Genomic DNA, 24,342 nt, shown 5'->3' with positions numbered 1-24,342 from the left:
GGACATGGAGAGAAACTGAAGGTCGCACGTGATGGCCATGTGTGCAGAGCTTTTTGGACTATTACAGGGGAATGAAAGATGAAATGGTCGAAGAGTAGAAAACACTAAAATATAAAATTTTTTATATTGTTTGAGATGATTTTTAAGACAGGGAAGTTCAGAAGATGTCTGAAAATGGAAAGAAGCCCCAAAAGAAAGGGGCAAAAAAAAAAGAAAAAAATGTAAAATAAGGGGGACATACTCAGTTGTATTAATAACATGTATAACATTTTGTCACAGTGCTTCCATATACTTGATTTCACAGGTATTTCCTGTTATAAATCCACTGACATGCTATACAAATTGGTAGTTATTTTTCTCTGTCCAGCAAGCTAAACATTTTTACCATTACAACTTAGGTTCTTGTAAAAACAAACAAAAAAATACTTCTTTTCTTTTCTCTTCTTTTCATTCTCTCTTTCCCCTAATACATTCTCCTAGTATAGGTCCCATCCACATATGCCTGTTTGTTTCAGGATCTGTCCTGTCAAAGATCATGAATGTCACCCCCTGACCCAGCTGGTCATTTTCTTTCAACACAGCTTGACAAATGTTGCTCTGTTTCTCCAAATTTTCAGTGTCAAAATTTTATAGTTCACCTCTTTCCTACAAGCGTGCTTGAAGCAGGGGCTTTTCTCATTCTCCAGAGTGACATAAGTTCTCACCAGCCATCTGACACGTAGACAGTCTCCACACCATCTACCTTTCACTGTGATGCCATCACATGAGAGAGCCTGACCTGACTCTTGGCAGAGTGTTTCTTCCCACCAGTAGAACATCTTAGTTCTGTGCCGTGAGGGTTTTTTAGGTCCTGGTGGCCTTTTCATGTGTGCCAGGGTTTTCTGCAAACAGGGGAGCTTACTTTCTTCTGCAGGTGCCCATGGAAACAGGTCCTTCTCACCTTCTCCCCACATTTGCTTGTTACCTACTCCCCTTGCCTTGCATTAAGTATGTCTTCTCTCGGGTGGTTAACTGGAGGCATGCATAACAAATTTCTCACAACAGAATTGTACCGTAACACAAAATCAGAAGATCCCCTGATTCTGGAAATTTTATGGACTGGGAAATCAGGGAGTGAGTGATTTGTTGTCAATACTCCCAACATCTTTTTTGAAGATTCTCCTGTACCTCTTTCCACTTCTCTCCTTAAAATGCTCTTACAGGTAAAACTGAGACAAACACATTCATGAGCAGGTGTTAGTAACTTCAGGGAGAAGGTAGTACAGGATGTGATCCTCCAACTTTGATCTCTTAGACACCGTGAAACCCCAAGGGGCAGACAGGATTGATCAGGGGCAGGGTTTCCCAAGTGGTCTCCAGCCCATCTTCCCTCCTCTGCTTCTTTATAAGAGGACTCTGATGGTAATTTTTAGTACTTATATCAAGTCTTGAGGCTGCCTTTTAGCCAGTGCCTCTGCTTACCAACCCCCACCCCCACCCCCACCCCCCGGTCTTTTCCTTGCCCTGCCATGCTGACCACCTGCACGTAAAGTTTGCATCTTGTCTGTCTGTTCTGTCTCTGGTGACTTTGGTGTTCAAATGGCCTGAACTGGAAGAAGAGGACAGAAGAAGAACTGAAAAATCCTGGTTGAGAGTTCATTCCAGTACAATTACCCAGCACAGAGTGATGCCTTCCCCGTTCGCGCACGCGCACAGCCCGCGGCTCCCAGCGCTGTATGTGCACAGCCCGGCCCCTATGTCAGCTTTGATAAGAGCCCGGGTGTAGTCAGCGCAGCCGCAGTTCTGGGGCTCAGATTCCCCCTTGTGGCTTCTTCATTCCTGTTGATAATTAAAGGAAGCTTTTCTTGCCATGCTGAAGGCTATATGAAATAAGTTAATAAGTAATAGAGCAGCTGGCCTGGAGCCAGGAACTTGCTGCTTCTGGTATGTTCCCATCCTTGTGGTATAGTTACTGAGGGGAAGCTCGGCTCTCAGGCTCAGCCTTTGACTCGGCTGGGAGAGTAAACTTGGCTTGGCACTCTGCTAAAAATGTAAGATGCATAGAGAACATTCTGTGAAAGTGTTTCTGTGGGCCTTGGCATTTGAAGGAGATGGACCCCGTGGTCTTTCCTCCCATCTAGTATTGAAGTCTTTCAAACCCTAGATTTCTTCTCCTTCTCATCAGTGTCACTGTAGCATTCACTCTTAACTAGGTTTAAAATAAGTGCAGGGAGAGACTTGATCTCCGAATAGTATGTGTACTCAACCATCAATTTCTTCTCTGCCTTTTCAGGGTTTTATGTGGACACAGAATTAAAGATGAATGCCTAAGAGAGTGCTGTTTATTCATGGGTTACTGGATGTCCGCTTTTGCTGTCTTAAAATGGCCATGGGTCATGCTCCTCATCTTGGAGGCCTTGGATAAACTCTCTGTAATGAGATTTAGGCTCCATCACAGCCAGAGAAACTTCCAGTTACGTGTTTGGGCCTGGAGGAGTAGGGGTGGTGGTGAACCTGTTTTGATTAGTCACAGATGCCTTTCTTGCATTCAGCCTGCCTTTGACACGAAGGGAGAGAATAGCTGAGACTATTACTCAGGTTATTTTGATTAACAAAAAAAATCCTGGTACTCGACTTCCCTGTCAAAAAGGGAGGTGATTTTGATTGTGAATGAGCCAAGATGTTTGTTTCAACAAATGAGTGTAATAGATGCTCAAGACCTATATTTTCTTTTATCAGCTGCCCACATTGTTCTTTGGCATTGAAAAGTCACAGCACTGTAAAGGACTGGAAGAGCAGTTCCAGGAGCACCTCACAGCAAAGCCTCTAAAACAAACCCTGTGAGCGAGCCCTCATGGCCCCCAGTGCACTGGCTTCTAAGTACAGCACTAGCAAAATTAACCCTTGTATTCCTACTACCTCCAACCCTGAGGTCTATTCTAGAGTTATCTACAGCTCATCTCTGGTTTCTCTCTTTTTGACATTAAGCTTCTGTTTTCATACATTTCTCTCCAGCCATCTCTTGTACTGACTTCATATTCAAAACCTTCGTATCAACTCTTCTTTTCCCCCTGACGTGTCATGTCACATATACTGTCCCAGAGTTCGTTCTTATTGACTCAGGATTTCTCCCTGGTTTTCTACCCTAAGTTGACTCCTGACTCCAGTTCTTGTTAAAGTGACTCACTGTGAAACTTAACTGCAGGGCAGGTGATGAAACAGTTACCACACACATCTGTTGGCTGATTCATCCTTGTACCCAAAGGTAGAATTATGATAACTTCCATTGGAATTAATTAACCACATTCTAAAACCAGGGCTTCTGCCATGCACAACTGCTTATTCTATTTTGAGAAGGAGAGTAGATCTTGAGTTCAATTTAGGGTAGGTTAAATTGAAGTGCTTGTGAGGCATTCAAAGAGAGGAGGTAGTTGGCTGTATAATTCTCAAGCTCAGAAAAGATGTCTGGGCTGTAGGGGTAAATTGTAGAACTGTCATGGTATATGAGACCATAGGCTTAGGTAAAAGATGGCCTAGAAAACAGTGTGGAGTAAAAAGTGAGCCTAAAAATGTGGTTAGAGGAGCTCTCACTTTTCAAGATCAAGTGGATGAAGAGTTCCTAACTGAAACAGAAGAGGAAACAACAAGGTCCTACTGTACAGCACAGGGAACTATATTCAGTATCTTGTAATAACATAATTAAAAAGAATAAGAAAAAGAATACGTACATAAATATGTATAACTGAATCACTATGCTGTACACCAGAAACTAACACAGCACTGTAAATCAACTATATCTCAATTAAAAAAAAAAGAGGAATAGCTAGACTGCTAGGAGGAAAACTAAGAGAGTGTAACGTCGTGGAAAATGAGTGTGTCATGATGAAGAGTTTCAAAGGCAGCTTCTATGGTAAAACTGTAGCCATATTTTAGACACGTTTTATATTGTTATGCTATAATCTAAAAATGATGTAAATGTATGTAAAAATATGATTACGGAATTTTATATTCCTTTTTAGGCAAGAGCTACTTTCTTTATCCAGTATTTTGAATAATCTATGGTTGTATATCATGCTTCTAAATAAATACTTTACCCTGATAGAGAAGGGAACATCCCTTTTTCTCTTATATCACATAGAAAAATAATTGGTGAGGCTGTACTGAGCGTCTGATATATCCCAGCACTCAGCTAAGTGCTGTCGGATACATAGAAGCCAAGGTAAGCGCTTTGCTCTCAAGAAGCTTAAAGCCTCCATGAAGAAATAAGACCTGCTACTTCATTAGCTATGCCTCAATACCCTGATAAATGGTGCTGCAAAAGATAAGAGCAAAAATTATGGGATGGGGAGGTCAGGAAACGCTTAGGTGAATCTATTGATCTTTTCACTTGGCTCTGAAGGTTGGGTAGGGTCTGGGTGGTAGGGAAGGTACTTCAGGTGAAGGGTCAGATTTATGAAAAGGTGGAGAAGGTGAAATATGTAAGATATATTTAGGAGATTTTAATAATTGGAAAAAGCATAAATGTGATGGTACTTGAATGCTGTTTAAAATAACTGTCATATTCTAAATTCTTATTTAGGCCTCTAAGGCCTTCGAGTATCCTGATAGTCAGTTTGTAATATCTTCTGATGTTTTGAAGTTCTCTGATGAAATATTTTCTACTTGCTTTTCTTTTGAATTTTAATTGGTGTGTGCTTTGCTTTGTGGTTTTCACTTTCAGATTGGCTAATTCAGACATCAAACCCGGAGACTTCCTCTGAAATGCAATCCAGTGATTCCCACATTGTACTTCATTCTTTAATCCCTACCCCACCCAAAGAGATCATAGCATGTGCTTTTCCTAATGAATAATAGATAACAGTTTTGATGATGTTTTAAAATTCAGAATGAGTAATTCTTTGAAGCATCTAAAGCCATTGCTTACACTCTTTCCACATTTATTGAGAATTGATAGACTGTTAAAAAAAAAAGGGGAAAACATGATCAGCACGTATACATTGAAATAGTCAGCAGGCATAGATCCACAGCATTATAATTATGATAACTGAGCTTATTTGTTAAGTGGCAGATTTCTGTCTGGTGCTTTCTTAACATGTGATACTGAATATCATTTCAAAAGTTTGTAATCTTCAAACCTAAACTGCTAGAAGCTTATCTTTTCCTACTTGATATGATTGTGACAAGTTCCAAAACTGAAGAGCTCCAGAGAGCAGCACTGACGTCATGCTTTATGTTAATTCCAATTTCTACCTCCCTTACTTGTGCAGTGCACAGTTTGTTCCATTTATAGTAACTCTGCTTGCAAATGGTGTAAGTAGGGAGCGGTGATGTCTAGGCTATGGCTGTGTGGTAGAAAGCCCCAGCTTTCCCATAGCCACAGGAAGAAGCGACAGTCTCAGCATCTAACCCTGTATAGCCTGGGCACAAACCAGTCTTTACCAACTCTAACTTGATTGATAGTTTGGTTGCATAAAAAATTCTTAGTTGAAATTAAAGAATTTTAAATGCTGTATTTTCTTCTAGCGTGAATGATTGCTCTTAAAAGGCTGATATACTTTGATTCTTGATTCTTTATAAATTTTAACTCTTGAGACTGAGGATCTTCTCTTTGTTCCTGATGCTATTACACTTTCTAGATTCTGAGTTATCCTCTCTCCTGGGGTGCTCCACTGTTTTGGCAGACAGTATTACTCCATAGCTTGGGACATACATTTTCCAGCATATTACATGGCTGGAAATATCTTTATTTTAGTTTCTAGGTTGGTATTTTGGCTAGGTATAGAATTCCAGGTAAGTTATTTTCTTTCAGAATTTTGAAGGAATTGACTCATCACCTCATAACTTCCAGAGTTGCCGTTGAGAAGCCCATTCATTGCCACTCTGTTTTCTATCCCTGATGTGATTTGTATTTTCTCTTGGAAAGTGTTTTGGTTCTTTTTATCCTAGGAGTTGTGAAATTTCATAATGATATGCTATGGTGGGAATGTTTTAAAAGATATTTATTATGTTGGACACTTGGTAGACTCTTTCAGTCTGGAAAGTCATGATCTGTAGTTTTGTGACTGTTTTGTACTACTGATAAATTAATTTTTTCTGGGTACCAACATGTTTAGATATTGAACACACTAGTCTGATTCTCCAAATTTCATAGTTTTTTAGCTTCTGTTTTTAAATATATTTGTCTTTGTTTTACTCTTTAAAATATTTTTCTTCTCTTTCAGCTTCCTTATATTGAGTGTTTAACTTGTGCTCTCTTGTTTTTAATTTCCAAGAATTTTTCTTGTTCTTGGAATGTTCCTTGTTAAAAATAGCATCATGTTCTGTTTCACAGATTCGTTGTCTTCTCTTTATCTCTATGAGGACGTTAATCATAGTTAAAACTTTTTTTTTCCCACTCTCTCCTTCAGGGCCTTTTGTTTGTTTTGGTTTCTGTCCATCGTTTTTTAGGCTTTCCTCAAATATCTGATGATCTGTGGCAGTATTTAATATTTGGGAGTGAAATTTAAAAAGGTAACCTCTGTGCAAGTCTTGTCAGCTGGTGGGTTCACTGTGGGATTACTGGGCCAGGCTGTTTCACTGGGCTGGTCAGTTTTTTCAGAAAAGAGTCTTTTCATCTTCTGCTGGGGGTTTAGGAACTGGCTGTTTTTATTCTAGGAATCAAACAGAATGGAACTGTGTGTCTCACTGTTCAGTATGTTAATTTTCCTGTAGTCCCTGATCAGGCCTCTGGTTCTCAGCTGAGTTTGGTGTTCCTTTAAGCCAAACTTACTCCACTGTCTAAGAAGCATCTAGTCTTCTGATTTAGGGCTGGGGTGGGAAGGAGAATTATATATTTCTATTTTCTTTGTGCTTGTAGATTTATACCTTTTAAAAACCTCTTTTCCTTGTTTTTAACAGATATTTGAAAGGCATTGAAAGTTGATTTTTGTTTTTAATCTCCTTTATTTAACCTGTGGCCAGTGGCATCCTCTTTAGAGCCCTGTCCCCCTCTGACACTCTCTAGGGCCATGATATGAATCTCAGACCTCCATATCACTGCAGTCATACTGAATTCTACCAGAAGGTGTTGGCCCCTGGAGCTATTTCCACTGTCTATGCAGAATCTGCCTTCAGGTGTGGTGGGTTCTTACACTTACTACAATTTCCATGTGCCTCCTCAGGGTAACCAAAATAACACCTCGTAAGAGCTTTGTATGGATTCCAGAGCAAATAAAATTTGTGGTCTATTGGCCAGGCCACCCTCTGTGAGTTCATTATGCCTCTGGTCCTCTGGAAGCTTCTGCCTGCCACCAGTGAAACCTTGAGTCCAGTAAGTCCCAACCTTGCTTCTAATCTCTGTCATCATGTCACCTACAGTGCAGCCTCTCTAGTCCCCGGTCTTCTCACTCACTTCCTGCTCTTTTTCTACGTCACTCTTCTCATGGCTGCCCTCTTGCTTACCATTCCGGGACATCATCAACAAGTTTCAAGTTTCCTTTATCTTTAGTTCTTTACAAAATTCTTTCTAACATCTTTGTCTAACTTTGCTTAACCTGACTACATTTTAAAATTATGAGCCCCCTTTGCAATATTTCATAGTTCTTTTGACCTGTTTTTGGAGTTTAGAATTCACTTAGTTATTTTTGAGTGGTATGTGATAAAGAAGTGCCTTCAAGTAAAATTCTTTGCTTATGTCAGTATAGTATTAAACTTCATATTATAAAATGAAACTTTACATTGGATTCATGAAACAAGAAAGAGAAAAATAGAAATTTATATGTATAATAGAGATTATTCATTATTGCATATATATTTAAGTATTTTATCATATGTATATTTTAACTTTTTCCATTTAAAAAATAAAGCATACTTTTAATTTACTGTACATTAAAACACATTTGTTTTAGAAACTTGAAAAGTTGAAATTTAATCATATATTATTTCATCAAGGAAGCACTTATGCCTGATGCTCAGGATTATTTCACTTTACATTTTAACTGAAACCTAGCTCTTCTCCTAAGGATGCCATCTTCTTGTGGCTCCCTTGAGTAGCGATAGCTGTCCCCTCATCTTACAGGGCACAGACATGCCGCCAACAATTTCTTCCTTCCCTTTGCGAATCTGACCACTGTTATTGTCTGAATTTGTGGCATTCTCCTTTATTAGTCAAGGATATTGTCACCTGGCTCATGGTTCTCTTCCATCTTCAATGGGATTGTGTGCCGTGACTGGTGTATGCTCTCTTCAGACTATGGAGGGGAGCATTGTACCTTCTACGTTTGACAACACTAGCCTGGACTAGCTGTGTATCACCTCTGAAATCATAAACTCCAATAATCATTCTCTACCCACAACTCTATAGGTCTTTATCCCTTCTACTTACCCCAGTACCCTGGGCTCAGGCCTCACCATGATCTCATATCTCATTTCCTTTTATTTCCTTGGTCCATTAGCCGCCTCCATGGCTTGACTTCTTTCGCATTTGGCCTAGACCTCCGTTGCATTATTTAACTATTATTTTTTCTACCATTCTCAATACTTTATTAGTAATAACAACAATATTTATTAGCATGTTTAGGTATATTACTAACCACTTTACATAGATGCTTATATTTCATTCTAAAAAAAAAGCTCGATGGTTAGATAATTCTATTATCTCTAATTTATAGACGCAGAAACTATAACTGAGAAAGGTAAGACAGCTTGCCTCAGGTGATGTGGCTGGGAAGAGTTACACTGAGTTTCTGTTTAGCTCCAGAACCACTACTCTATTAAATCACTATGCCAACACCTCAGCTGTTTCTTCTCACCTGCCTTGAAATTGCCCCTTGGATCATTTTTGTCATCCCCTTTTTTGTACACTTATATCGGTACTTCTGATTACTGCTGGAGAAGAATCACCACAGTGATTGTCGCCATGAAACAGAATCCTGGTCTCCAGAATCACCTGGGCTTTTCTTTGAATCCAGTTTACATGCAGCTGGTCAGAAAGCTCTTTCCCTTCCAGTAGTAGGTCTTCCAGACTTTCAGCACAACCCTCAAGTTCTTTATCTTCCTCCTGTCTTGTTTGCTGTCAGCAAATGACTTTAACTTCTACCTCGCTAAAAAAAATCATGATTGTAAGGTATAAACAGCCTTAATATCCTGCCCACATACTGACAAATAGACTTACATCTGCAACTACTGTAATCTCTTTTCCTGCAGCCCAAGAAGATGATACCTCTGTTCAAGACTAGTCCTTATGACTGAACCCTGTACTCACACTCTTCTCTCTACCCAAGATAAAAGTCGTATCACACATTTCTTGCTTTGTCTTCCATATTTTCTGTCTTCCCACTGCCACTGGCTCCTTCTCATTGTGATTCATATCTCCATTAGCAGGTCTGAGATATGCATTAGGCATGGTACTAACAGGAAGCAGACAGGATAATTTGAAGAGAGCTTAATAAAGTGAGTACAATTGACCTTTGAACAATTCCAGGGTGGCGGGGTGCCGAGGAAATGTTAGGGGTGTCCACCCTCTGCACAGTCAAAAGTTGGTTCTCTGGGTTCCTGGTTCCACATCCATGGGTTCAACTAACTAGATTTTGTAGTGCCACAGTAGGCATTTATTGAAAAAACAATCTGTATGTAAGTGGACCCGCGCAGTTCAAATTTGGGTTGTTCAAGGGTCAGCTGTATTTACAAAGCTGTGAGCAGGCTGCAGAGAAGCTACAAACCCAGCAGACAGACGGGGCAGAGAGGTGGGGGAATTGAGCAGTTTCTGGAATCCAGAAGAGTTAAATGGGTAGAGTCAACTTAAGAGGAATCACTCAAGTGACAGAGCTAGTCTTAACTGACTCTGTAGGAAGATTTCTGAGAAATAAATACCCCAACCTCATTCGTCTCCCTCCAGTTTCCTACCGGAGCCTCCCATAGGCCAAATACAACCAGAAGCCTGTGGACAAAAGATTTCTTATTATAATTAGATCCCTTTAGAGACCCGTATCTTAGGGCCCAGAGTCCAGTGAAAATGGGTAAAAAGTGGATCTAGATGGGGCAAACAAAAGATAGAAATACTGTATGGAATTTTTTTTTTTCTGGAACACTTTCCCTCTAATTTTCATTGGAAAGCTAATTTTAAAGAAGAGATGTCTTTTTAAAACTTCTAATTGTCACTATTTCGTTTCTAGGTAGTAGAATAAATTTCAAAAGCTCTGTCATTGAGAAAAGGTCCTGATTTCTAGAATTCTTTGTCCTGTCCTTCTAAGTGTCCATTCGCTTGGTGCCTTGAATGTATAAGTGCCAAATCAATGATTGATTGGATTTGTTTTAGCTTCACTACACACCATTCTCTATTTGCCTGTATTTCTGTTGCCTTGGTAACTTTCAAAGGCTTCATTCTATAAAAAACAAAGGTAAGAGAAAAAGCAAAGCAAAAAACCCCCCAAAAACCTCAAAGCCCCCCCCCCAGGCATCACAAAGTAAGAAACAAAACCAAACAAAACATGGAGCAATGTTACATACAGTGGAGAAATTTTAATTTTAAGGTAAGGAAGTAGGCTTTTCCACCGTGCTTGTCTTTGGCTAAGCTGTGGTGCATCATGGCCAAACTGTATGCGGCCAGGGCAGGCCCAGGGGGAGCCCCCCTTTTAGAGGTGGCTGGCCTCACACCTGCACAAACACCCGTTAAGAAAGGGGCAGTTGTATTTGGCGGCCAGCCCCCTGTTGCTTTTTCATCAGGGCTTTTTTTTGCTTTTCTTCTCTTATCCACCTTGTACCTCGGCTAGCATGTTCCTGAAATGGATATATCTGTGGTTTTCCTGGGAGCGCGACGTTGAAGAAGGTGGGTGTTGGCTTCCTGGGGTTGATTAAAGAGTGTCCTAACTTGCTCGGAAGCACTGAAGCCATGAGTCTCCCTTGGGTCTGTCTGAAGGTTTGCACAGCTGTTATGTGCTCAGGACAGGGTGCATTACCACCAATTATTTTGTCATCATTATGTCCTGAAACGATAGCATTTTGCTACATGGGCGTATAAAGAAAATATGGGAATACACTGGTGGCCATGGCCTGGGGAGAGAGTGACATGCAAATCTCAACTTTATCTTGAAATCAGGCAGATCCTTAAGAAAACTCTGTTGTTTTCTGAGGAAGCTTGAATCGTGTGTGCTCTGTTTTCCCTTTCAATTTTCTACTTTTCCTTTATTCTACTTAAAAAAAGCCTCCCACCAGTAGGCATGAAATGGGACAGGTTCATGTCTCGTCACCATCCTTTGCTGTCTAGGGCCCCATCCTGTTCCAGTCTATAGGCTAAGCAGGTTTTAAGTGGCCAGGAGAGCTTACAGAAGCTTTTCACTGCTCCAGGAAATTATACCTACACTTTGGTTATATGCGACCAGGTGAACAGTGCAGCTGGAGCCAGGTTCAGCAGCTCTCACGGCTGGGCTTGTGAATCTTCAGTAGGCCCTGCACTTGAGTGGTTGGCAGTCTCAGTTGGCTCTAAGTGATGTACTCAGTAACAGAGGTGGGGAGGTGAGGGTGTATCTGGAAGTGTCCGCAGACCAGTTTGTCAGGAGCAGACGTTTTGAAGAGAAGAAGAGTGAGAGAAAGCATTAGGAGTGAAGGTTAAATTGTGGAAGGCCTTAAACAGTGCTTTAATCAAGTCTTTATGGATGAGTAAGCCTTAGTTATCTCATCTTTAAAATGGGGATAATAATATACATTTTATGAGGTGAGAATGAGATGACTTAATACATATAAAATGTCTTCCATTACATTGGACACATATTAAGTATGTAATAAAGAGTAACTGCCCCCCCATGATAGTGGACATAATATTTAAGGATGATTGATGTGGCAGTAGTGTGTAGGATTAGTTGGAGGAGGAAAATAGTGGAATAGAGAGCCCAGTTGCAAGGTGGTTTCAACAGTCTAAGCGTAAATATAATACTAATGAGTCTGGGAAAGAAGAGACTGATGAGAAATCACACCAAAGAAGAATTAAGAGGCCTTGGGGACTGCCTGGAATATGCCAGAGAAGAGATGGAGAACTTAAAGATAACTGGGATTTGGGCCTAGGTCATAGGGAGAGTGATGGGAAGTTCAAAATATGGACCTGGTATTGACTAAGATTGTTAAATGACAATTCACCTAGAAGGGGTGGGTTGGGAGAGAGCTCATGGCTAGAACAGGTGTCACACTGGAGGAAGGAGGATGGAGAGGTCAAGTAAAAGTTGAAGAATGAAAATAGACCAGCCCAGAGGTGAACTGTCCAATGGCAAGGCCTGATGACAGAGAGAGAACAGTGCCAAGGATGAACTGCCTAATGAGTCGTGTAACTGGAGGAGAGAGTCCAGGAATTAAATCAGATTCATTCCTCCTTTTATTCCTGCTTTCCTGCCTTCCTCCTTTTTTTTCCCTCTTCTTTCCTTCCCTTCCTCCTTTTTTCTCTCCCTCCATTTCTTCCTTCCTTCATTCTTTCCCTCTTTCTTCCTTCTTTCCTCAGTTAAAAAGTAGGTTACATCCTGTGCCTCCTACCAGGTGTATAAAGTTAAATAAATGCGATCTTTGCTCTCAAGAAAGTCACTATCCAAAGTGAGTTAGAAAAAAGGCTAGGTACAAATGTGAGAAATAGTTCAGTAAATTAGATCTGGTCATACTGATTTTGGAGAAAAACAACTAACCAACAAAGTAGAGATCTTTTTTTTCCTGAAGATTGAGGACATAATAGATAAGGAGATGTAGGTGCACTTATTTGTTTTATTTTTAAATTTACAGGTGGTATGAGCGTATTTTCATCTACAGGGAGTATGAGTAGATTTTCATTCTGTAAGTGATATGAGTGGATTTTGCTCCAGACCTTTTCTTTTAAGGTGAGACATACGTGAACTCTGATGGAGAAGGTTGATTTTGATATTCATTTCAAGAATGTTGAGTTTACTAAGTTTGAAAGGGATCCGTCCCATGATCATGGTATATTGCAGAATTTTCTACTTTACTTTTCTTTCTGAATTAAAAATAGCTCCTTCTCTGTTGATGAACCATTAGATCCATCATCCTCAAGTATGGTTCAGGGCAGCGGTAGCAGCACCTCCTGGGAACTGGTTAGGAATTATTATTCTCAGGTCCTATCCGAGACCTACTGAAACAAATTCTGGAGGTGGGTCCCAGCCATCTGCGTTTTCACAAGTCATTCAAGTGATTCTGAGGCCAGCTGGAAGTTGAGAACTGCTGCTTTATTTTTTTATTTTTATTTTTTGGGGAAAAATTAGGTTTATTTATCTATTTTTTATTTTTAGTGGAGGTACTGGGGATTGAACCTAGGACACTGTGCGTACTGAACATGTACTCTACCACTGAGCTGTACCCTCCCCCGTGGGAACTGCTGCTTTAGAACCTAGCATGGAGTCTTGTATTTAGTGGGTAAACAGTAACATCTGTTGAATCAAGTTAGTATTACCTGATGCTTTTTCCACATCTACCCAAGAGATGATAAAAGACTCAGGGTGAAAAGACTCAGGTGTGTAAAGTTCTTTCAGAAAGTGGAAGAAGCAGAGATTTCTTGTTCTTTTCTTACCTGGCTCGATTTTCCTTTTTTACCTCACCTCAGCAGCTGTCACATTAAACTTGCTATTCTGTGTGAGACCCAGGTTTAAGTTTGGGGGTAGCTGCCCCTCTGCTCATTATGCTGCAGTGAGCAACCCAACGAAGGAGCATCATCAGCGGCCATTTTTAGTTGCTAGGCCTTCTGTGGAATCAGAGAAAGGTGCACACTTCCGTGGTTCAGCCTCACCTCTGGCCGTGTGGCAGTATTGGATCCTGTTGATGAATGCTACTCTCTCAGCCTCCACCCTGACCTCTGCTTTCTATCCTTTGCAAATGCCTGAACCTGTTCTCTTTCCTGCCCTGACTGTCTGTTCTCTCGTTTTGGTGATTTCAACCGTATCTGGGAGCTCCAACTAGTATTTCTAAGGGAATTTCTCTCAAACGTATCTCTTGAGCACAGTTCTTCACCAGGTCTCCCATTTCTGACTGTCCTCTGGAATCTCTGCATGGAAATCACACTGGTACCTTACATTTTAACCTGCCTGAACCAAATGACTCAATTTCTTCCATCCTTTGACACTTCCTCCCAACTTCTCCATTTCTGTTCAAGGTGCCACACTTGAAACACCAGAATCATCTTGGATGCACAGGACCAAGGAGAGGGCAGCATTGAGGCAGGGTCATCACTGAGGATGCTTCTCCTCTGGTCCCCTCGCAGGTATGCCCCTGTGTCTGCTCGCTCCCTCTCTAGTTTAGCTCTTCACTCTCACGCCTGCTGCTGCAGTAGCTTCCTGACTACTTTCCTCTCTGTGTGAGACTCAAGGATACGGTGAGAAACTGCCTTCAGCTTTTCTTTCTCATTTTTAAATTTCCAAGTCATTATTCAATATGTGGGGCAAATCATCTTGCTCTGCAGTTGTATAATAAAGCTCTTTGTGGCAGCTTGTTCAGCGTGGGCTTCAGAGAATAAACAAATGGAGGTCATTTTGCCTTCTGGGGGGTTATTTTTAATATCCAAGATTTTTCAGTTCCTGCTCATTTACCCTGCTTCTTGCTTCAGAAGCGCCTCACAGCTAAATCCATTGATCACTTCCACAAAACATAAATCCCAGAAAAGAAGGCATAATTTATTCATAGAAGAGGACCTCAGACCTTCAATCTAAACATAGGAAATAATGTATTAGACACATTCTAACGTGTGGTATTACCCGGCTTTGCACACCACATGGAAACAGCAAATCAGATGTCTGGAAGGAAAGGGGACTGCTCATAATGCCAGGATTTGCTGACATTGGGAGTGACCTTTCAAAACAAGCAAGGGAAAGAAAGGAAATGAATCAATATTTTTTAAAGTGTTTTACTTTCATTGTTCAGTTAATCCTGACAACAACATTTAATAGATGAGGAAACTGAGACTCAGAAATGTCTAATAATTTACTCAAAATCTAGCAAGAATAGAGATTCTGACTTGAGTGTCTTGGATCCCCAAAACCAATGTTCTCTTTATTACACCAGCATTTTCCAAAATGATTCAATGGAATGTGAGTTCATTGGAATGATGACAGATATTCTACACAAAAGTTTGATCAAGTTATTTTATAGTCCACTTCTCTCCCTACGCAGGCCCTGGCAACCCCTGACTTCTCCATATCTATAATTCTGGCTTTTCCAGACGTCATATAAAGGGAGTTTTGCAGAATGTAGCCTATTGGCCTATCCCTTCTTCTTTCCTTTAAAGAAATGCATGTGAAATTTATCATGTTGTACCAACCCTTTGTTCCTTTTTATTGTTAAGTAGTCTTCCATTGTTTGGGTGTTGAAAAACATCAAGGTTGTTTCTAGTTCTTGCCAATTGTGAATAAACTTGCTATAAACAATCTCATTTAGCTTTGGGGGGTAAACATAAGTTCTTATTTCTTTTGGATGGGATTGCTAGACAGTGGAGAAGAGCTTGGCAGTTAATGCAAATCTCCTTATATCTTCAGCCCCAGTGATTCTGTATTTTCTTGATAGGTCACATTTGACGTTAACATTGACAGCTTTGTCTGAATTCTTCTTAAATATGTCTGGCTGTATCTGCCCTAGGTAAGTAGGGCTACAGTCCTGTCTCTCCCTGAAAATGCTTTTCAAGTGTCTGAGTTTCTTTATAATTCTTGTTGGTTGATTGCCCGAAAACCTTAGCTCTGTGATAGACTCATAAAAAAGTCGTGCGTTTACAGTTTGTTTGACTTTTTTTTTTTTCCCCGTTGTTATTGCTGTAAGGGTGAAAGCAGTGTTCTTTTACAGCTTTTTGTATCTCAAGCTGGGACTAATCCCAAGCTAGAATTCTATTTGCTCACTTTTAAAAAACCCCAAATGTAAGCCATTATTTTGAATAGATCCAAGTGATTCCAAAAACTAGTGCAGTTTACTTCCAGTATTGTTGATAGATGGATTTATATGCATGTGGAAAATTCCTTCGAATGTAACTTTCTCATTTGTAAACATGGAAGGTTAATCTCCACGGACTCTAAAACCTCACGTATTTCTAATATTATCTGCTTATAGGTCCTAGAAAGAGAGGCTTGACATCTTCTAGCAACGGGACCCTCTAGCTGATTCCACTCCAAAGTAAGATTTTTTAGATCTAATACTAGCGTTTAGTTAGTTGCATGTGTGTCTCTCTGTGTGTGCATGTGTGTGTGTGTTTGAGAGAGAGAGAGATCATTCCATAAATAGAAGTCAGCACTTTCCTGTCTATTCCAAGCTCAGGAAAAGAAAATATTAATGCTTTTGGATGCCCATTCATGCTGCTATACATACCTTCCTCACTCCTTTATTTCTGCTGTCATCATCTACCAAATTCCTGATCACTATGAACATGTCCATCGGGGCCTTGGAGGGGACAACCTTTCTGTAAATCCAAAACTTTACCATCATCTAAACCATCCAATACCCTAGCCTCTCAGAATTATTGGAGATAAATTACCAAATGGTGTCTCTAGAAATACATACTTTTAAGCCTGACTTCAGGTCTCAGATCTCCCTTCAAAAACCCTTTTATGTGCCCCTAACCTACTTATTCTGCCGCTAAACTCAGAGGCTATTCCAACATATTAACCCCCTCTTAAAAAATTTCAGACTACTGTCCAGCTGCTCATTCAGCTGATGATTTCATTGCCTGTAGCCATCACGTGGGATTTATGATGATTTTTTTTCCATGCTCCTCAGTGTATTTTTGTGCATTTGTCCTAATCTCTCTTTTTGTTATAGTTAATAACAGTTTCACTTCCAGTCTAAGGTTAATCTTTTCCTCAAAGCCCAGCAATTTCCATCTGAAATTTTGAATCAGCTGTCAATATTGACAAAAAAACCCATGAGATTTTGGATGGGAATTATTGAATCTATAGAGAGATTCACATTAGTCATTAAAATAATAATTATTGACATGTCTGCTAATATTTTCTGCTTTCAGGTTACTTTTCCTGGTATTAATGTAGTCATTGCATCTTTCTTTTGATTAGTATTTACACCCTTTTCTCTCCTTTTAATCTATGTTTTTATATTTAAAGTGAGATTCTTCTAGACAACATATAGTTGAGTTTTCTTTTTTAATCTGGAAAATCCTTTATCCTTTATTCCTATTTTATCCTGAAAATTAATATTTAAATTGGGATGTTTAGAATATTTATATTAACATAATTATTGATATAGTTTGGCTTTTATTTAATATCTTACTGTGCTTTCTGTTTGTTTCATCTGTTCTTTGTCCCATTTTCCTCTTTTTCTCCATTCTTTTGGACTAATTCAGTGTTTGGTATGATTTCATTTTATCTCCACTATTGACCTTTTAGTGATATCTCTTGTTTTATTTTTTGAGTGCTTGTTCTAGGGTTTACAATATGACTCTTTAACTTATCACAGACTATCACTTCATGTATGATTTAAGACCCTTACAACATAAATTTTCATTATCTTTATTCTGCCCCTTGACTTGTTAAAGTTTAAATCAAAAGTTGTTACTTGGTTGAGGGTCATCTCCACCATAGCATTTGGAAAGGCATACTGTGATGGACGTGAGGGATACTAAAATGTAGACCCCATCCCCAAGGCACTTACTTGAGAATATGGAACATATTTAAATGAAAAGTGATTATAATAGGGCAAAGAAATCTGTGTGGTAAAACTCTACTGGCTAGAACAGATACCAAGTACAAAATGAACTGAGGGGAGATCAGCATAGATTGAAGTGACCAAGAAAGACTCTGTGAAGAGTTTGGAACTCAAAAGAAGGATTTACCAAAAGAAGAATTTTATTAATTAAATAAGAATGAGTAGGATGGCAGCTCTGGGATTTGGTAGAAGTAGTCCAGTGAAAATGAGCTTGACTAAAACAAGAAATTCAAGCTACAAATGGTAGAATATAAATTTGGAGATGGCATAATAATTTTGTAAAATGAAGCACAATATTTTTTGCAGAACATAGTCTCATTGTTTCACAATTTGTATTTCTGCAGCTTTGTTCTTTTGAGCTATTCCATCCCACTCTTTCAGGTAGCAGTGACTTGCTATAAAGCTTTCCAAAAGCAGCTCTACTCATCAACCTTGCGTCTAATAACTGTTAATGAATGACTGGAGTGAGGAGCGCAGAGCTGGGAGGCAGAGAATTTAATAAGTTGTGGAGAAAGTAATAATGAGTCTAGTGGAGAATATCACTTTTAGACTTGAGAAAAGTTTGCTTGGAAAAGAACAAATATTTCTTGGTTTCATGCTCTCTTCCCTCAGTCCCTCCGCTGCACTGCATATTAGACTTCTCTTTCTTTTAAACGCATCTCTAATTCATCTCTCATGTCACAACTTGCTATACTTCTTAAGCCTTAGTACAGATTTCAGTGACAGGCTTGGTGACCTCCCTCCATAGCTGCATGAAACTACATGTAGGAATGGTCTCTTGCTTCTTTGATGGGATCATCCGAGAGGCTGTGCAGGTACTCCCCTCTTCCTTTACCCTTTCATGGTGCTTCTCAAGAGGAACATTTTAGCAAAAGGATAATTCTTGTTGCTATATGGAGACCATTCTTCAGTTGATACTATATTACATCGGTATAGTCAGTGATATGTAAACAAATGCTCTGTGTGGTCGCTAAGATGGCATTATGACACTCACTCCCACTGCCATCACCTCTAGCAGTACACAGCCGCTGCCACCAGCCGCTGCTGCCATCAGCACTGTTCCATTTCACCACTGCTCGTAGCTCTTGGCTGTGATTTCAGCAGTGTGCTAGGCATTCTCTCTACATCTTTTCCAGTCATCCAAGAATCCTGCATTATTGTCCTCTTCTGCAATGAGTACACTGATTATCACAAAGATTAGGTAATTTGTCTAAAGTTAGTGATCAGTAAAGCCAGGGATTAAGCCTGAGTTTGATTCCAAATCTAAAGTTCTTTCAACCATCATGAACAGCCTATCAAAAAACCTGTTAGTTTAATAATTCATTTTCCAAAAGCCTGCGCTGGATGCCCGCAGCGCCTGTGCCGATAAACCTGTTGTTGATGTGTTTTTTTTGATTATCTTAATGTTTTTACTTGTTTTTATTTTCTTTCTTGTTCTTTCTATTTCTTTTCTTTTTGCTCCAAGTTAAATGTCTGATCCATGGTTTGGAGCCTCTGTGGCAGTTGGTGATCACCCCAGTGAATGTCAATTTTATTTAAAAAATGTTGTTTAAGAGCTGTTTAGCACCATTTTCAATGCAAAGCCATCTTATAATAAAGAAAATTTTGCACTTATGTATCTTAATGTTCTTAAAAGTGGTGACATACGGCAAATCCAGTTTGAGTCTTTTCAGGGTTGGGGGAGAGAGACTAGTGACGGTGCATGAAGGCGCAGGTTATTAACTTATTTAAACACAGTCACGTGATAACATTTCCACACTAATAACTTGCCAGTGGTATCTGGTCTCAGGAAATGCTGTATCTGTGTTTCTTGTATAACTTTAAAAAACTGCTGCAGCTGATGGCTTTAATTATTTCATACTTGGCCATTTCAGCTTCTGTTACACACTTCAGGTCATATGCATTTTCTATGACTCCCAGCCTCTTGGGTTTTCATCTTGTCTTGCTGTTTGGAATTTTTAATTCCTCCTCCATCAGATGAACAGGCACCATTAGCTGTTCTTTACGTCTTTATTGCGGGTGGGGTTGCATGCTTGGCTTTATCCCAGCAAGGAAGGGTTGAGTCTTGATGAGTTTTAACCAATCACAGGTAATTTCATTGTCCTTGACAGTGAATGATTTAAAAATTGACATTTAATGTAATTTTGGCAAATGAGACACGAGAGGAGTTCTGTTGAAGGATTTGTGGCAGGCCTTTTCTCCTTGGTAAATATTCACACTGGAGGAACTATTTCTTTATTCTTCTATCCCTTAATATTTCTGTGGCCACTGCAATGCACGAAATGGCAGCAGCTAACTTGTGATGATGAGGAACAGGCATAAAGTTGAAAGAAAACAGATTGAAGATTCAGTGCCAGAAGAGAGGATGAACCTGTGTCCCTGGAAACATTTTTGAACTGAATTAATAAACTCCACTGAAATTTAATACTTACGCGATAAAAAAAAATCAAGTGTGAAATTTGTTGGTGTTAATAAGCTTCTCAAATTTTGAGAAGTGGTCAGTTTTTTTTTTTCTCTTTTTTTTTTTCTTTTCCACAGCAGCTCTTGTCAGAGATTAAAAAACCAATAGATAAATGAGGAAGAGGCTCATCAAATGGCAGGTGGTGGGAAAATTATTTTATAATTACTAAGATGTGAATATCAGCAATCTTTTTTTTTCACACTATGCTGAGTTTCTAATGCATGCATTACTATTAAATGTGATCTAATTATTCTGGCCTTTATTATTCTCATGAGCATAGAAATCTTTAGAAAAGAAACATGGTGATAAAGTTTTCTGCTGACTTCAAAGTCTTTCATGAAGTGCTTTAGACTACTAGCCACACCAGTTCAGCTGTATCTGCTTTTCCAAAGGAAGTTGTTGCAAGAGGTACAGTTGAAGAGTTGGTTTATATGAACCTTTGTGACAGAACCCCACATTCAGACTTAAGTTTTGTGTGAGGTAATAAACAAGAATGGCATATATGACTCATTGGCTTACAGCATTTTAAGAAATAAATTGATTTGTCAAGTCTTGCCATTATGTGAGTGACTAATGTTAAATAATAATAGCTAAATAAATAACTAAAACAATTAGCAGACATGCTTTATTCCTTCCGCATGGTGCATTCTAGCCAATTTCCTTATTCTCCTCTATTACTGCCTTCAATAGGATCTAACTTTCCTGAGAACCCTAGGTCTATATCTTCTTCCTTTCTGTGGAACCATATCTATTTTGTTTCTCATTCTGTCAAATGCTGGAATTTGCTGACAAATAGAAAGTAATCCAATAAAAATGCAAGATAATCTTAATGGAAGTCAGAAGACCTGGGTTCTGGATTCAGGGCCATCATTGACTAACTGTGTAACTGTGGACACAGTAGGTTAATTTGCTTCATCCATTTGACAAATGAGATAATCCAAAGCCAAACTGAACTAATTTTTGGTTAAGCACAGCATGCTCTGATTGTAATGAATCACCGAAGTTGTCTATAAACTCAAACTTGAGTTGCTTATCATATTATGCAAACCCAGTACTATTTTCTCATCGTAGCTTGTGAAGGTCCCCGACCTTCAATGCTAATAATACACAGACATGGCTGGTCAAGATATGGTCTGGATCTCTGGGGCCAAGTGAGGCTCTTTGTCTCACATGGACACATTTCATTGTACTTGTTATCCCCAAACGTCCACCAGCTGTGTTTGTTGGCCTTGCTGCATATCAGCTTGTTATGGATATCCCTGCCAGAAACTGTTGAGATTGGTGCAAGATACTGAACAAATGCACAAATCCCATCAATGGACCTCCAGTGACAGTGAGCTATAGAGCTGGTTATGTCCTGGGCTAAATGCTGACTTTGAAGACAGCATCAGATCCAAGCTGCTCCCCTGCCTCTCCATAGTTGATTTATAACCTATTGTCAAGTGATAATTTGATGAGATTAAATTATGTTTTCTAGAGAAATAAGCCTGCATCGCCACACTTGAGAAATTTTTTATGTCACACCTGTATGCTGGGATGCTTCACATAAAAATCAAACTTGTACGTGCTGAGCTTTTATTTATTGACGAGTCCTCTGTTAGTCCTCTTCAGACAGCTCACAAACAAAGGTTTTGTGTCAAGTTCAGACAAGCACAATAGGATGTGTGTTTTAAAGGCTAATGCAAATCTGTTTATTTATCAAGAAGGGAGGAACTTGGGAAACCGGGGAGGAGCAGGATGAAGGGTGGGGGAAGGGCAGAGCAAATGTAACTACTAAGAAAATTCGTCCTGAGAAAGTGATAGGGAGGAATTTTCTTTTTAATAAGAGCTAGCAGATAATGGTATTCTACACTTTTTTTTCTTTCTTATTTATTCTGGTCCTGCTGTTAGGTTTGCGAGGCCACATAAGTTCACGTGCTGAATCCAATTATCTCAAGGTCAAGGAAACATTAAAATATTCAAGTTTTTAAGAGTCAAAATGCAGCATTTTTTGTGTTAGTTTTGCACCTGTGTTAGCACCTGTGTTTGAGGCTCTGTTCCTGGATATTCAGTAATCGCTTGGAAATGCTGTAAAGATGAAGTGCGGAGATGGGTATGGAAAGAAGAGACTGTTGTTCAAGCCAATTAGTATGTGACAGATTGAGCAGAGCTTTACAGGGAGGATGTTGTTGAGGGTGTCTTCACTGAACCCTAGAATGACAGAGCAGGAATGTGGTCCTTGGTAATTTATAGAGAGGGAAATTGAGGATGAAGAAGATGGGACAACTTGTTCAAGGCCACTAGGACATTAGGGAGACCAAATATCAAAGGATGTAGGTATGTGGATTTTGGAGTTGGACTCTGGTTCTGCCACTCATTAGCTATATATTCCTGAACAATTTGCCTAATCTCCCTGGGACTCATCTTCCTCATATATAACATGGAGCTGTTACCTACTCTGTGGGTGTAGGGAACTACCCTATAACGTGATTATATATGATAATATATGTGAAGTAAATAAATGTATTCTTGGGCAATACCTCTAAGTGCTCAGTAAATCCTAACTACATTCATTATTGTTACAGCAACTAGCATGTTGTTTTTACTCAAATGTTGATAACAATAAAGCTGATTCAGGGTTATAAAGAATAGGTAACATAATTTCTGACTATAAGAAGCTTAGGGTCTGATTCAGGGGTCAAGGAACGATGCCTACACAGTAGGGAAGGGTAGTAATACCAGCTGGTCACCCGTAGCAGCTGGCTTGCAAGGTTAGGCAAGTGGGGGTGTTTGGGGTGGTGCCGCTGTAGAAGTGCAAGTGGCCTCCGGAGGTTTTCTTGCGAAGCTGGAGTCTTTAGCAAAAGGTCCTAGGAACAGCTGGCTATTGAGTATAAGCATTGGAGTGAGGGTATCACAAAAATGAAACCCAAGCAAACTTGGACGCTTTGTAGGAAAAAGACTCAGATTTAATTATTTCTTGGCCAGAAGGTAGCTTATGATGATGCTAGTCAAGTAACATTCTGTTCATATTACTTCTTTTCTCTTTCTTTCCTCCAGCCTCATAAGAGGGAGTCAAAATTAGCAGCTGGTGTATAAAGGGTAGAGATGAGAGAGACAGAGGAAAGTTACCTGCAATCCCTTTCCTATAGGCAGATGCTCTGACTTCAATAAAGCTTCGCTTGGGAAAGGTGTGGGAAGAAGTCTTACTTTTGATCGGTGTAGATTACTAGGCTGGATAATTCTGATTACTGCATTGAGAGAGTGTGACTCAAGCTGACGATAAGCCTTTTTATTACCATAAAATATGTAGAAGAGCTAACTGAATTTTCATCTCATGGCAGAAAAGGAAAAAAACAAACAAACAACTCTAGCATCCTTCCTGGATACCATTAAAGGAACTGTGTGAGAAAAAATAAAATTACTTTACGATTATCTCCATAACACCTCTGTCTTTGAAAAATTATATAACATTTGGTCCAAGTTTGCTATTAGCTGCCAAATTATTCCAGCCAAATTTGTCAATGGAAGTCATTATAATAAAACAGCCTTTATTATTTCAAATCATTTTTAGAACAAAGAAAGGAAAGCGTACCTACCTACTTATTTACATATGTAGGTACACGTTTACATACTCAGCATAATTCTCTGGATCTTTTTGTACTCACTTTTGCAGTGGTCCCTTACAATGTACAGAATTTGTCAGACCTGCACTTTGGATGCAAGAAACAACACCGAGGAGAAAGCTATTTTCATTGGCCAAACAGTACAACGAGACAGACATTTTTAACAATTGAAAGAAAAATGCACTTGACAGTGCACTTCTGGAATGGCAAAGACTTCAGTTAATTCACTCTCCCTCTAAAACAACATAAAACAACTAAAATCAAAAAGCTAAAATGAATTGCAGAAATCCGGCAATAATCAAAGCCATAGGACAAACTGCAAATCACCTATGCAATAGAAACTCTTGAAACTCAGTAAAACATTGGGGTCTGTGAGATTTTAGCTTGGAGCTGCTTCCTTTCCCTCACCCTCCACAGCTCAGTAGTATGGTAGCTAACACTTGGTAGCGTTGCAGATAATGGAAAGACCTGGCTGTTTTTTGAGATTACTTATTATATGATTCCAGTATTGTGAAAGGTGTAGAATAGGCAAATACATGGAGACAGAAAGTAGATTCATGGTTGTCTCGGCTTGGAACAGGGCTGGGGAGCAGGAACAGAGTGTGACTGCTAATGTGTATGAGGTTTCTTTTTGAACTGTTGAAA

The 24,342-nt window shown here is 39.4% G+C and overlaps 1 protein-coding gene across 22 annotated transcripts in view; it reads left to right on the top strand.

The window, feature by feature from the left end:
* The window catches only part of ADAM28 (ADAM metallopeptidase domain 28), a 308,912-nt gene that overhangs the window by 59,442 nt on the left and 225,128 nt on the right, over positions 1 to 24,342 (top strand). For 17 of the 22 annotated variants that reach the window (XR_012066056.1, XR_012066070.1, XR_012066067.1 and 14 more), the window contains one exon: positions 16,030 to 16,092. The exons of 1 other annotated variant lie outside the window; for it this stretch is intronic. The gene's annotated coding sequence lies outside the window, so the exon portion shown is untranslated. Of the gene's footprint in view, positions 1 to 12,714; positions 12,810 to 14,092; positions 14,201 to 15,495; positions 15,568 to 16,029; positions 16,093 to 24,342 lie in introns of all 22 variants that reach the window. 4 more of the 22 variants (XR_012066069.1, XR_012066065.1, XR_012066058.1 and 1 more) reach the window with 3 other exon arrangements.

This window comes from Vicugna pacos, chromosome 31 (assembly GCF_048564905.1).
Source record: "Vicugna pacos chromosome 31, VicPac4, whole genome shotgun sequence".
NCBI lineage: Eukaryota > Metazoa > Chordata > Mammalia > Artiodactyla > Camelidae > Vicugna > Vicugna pacos.
The sequence above is the reverse complement of the archived record's forward strand: the minus strand, read 5'-3'. Positions and strand labels throughout refer to the sequence as shown.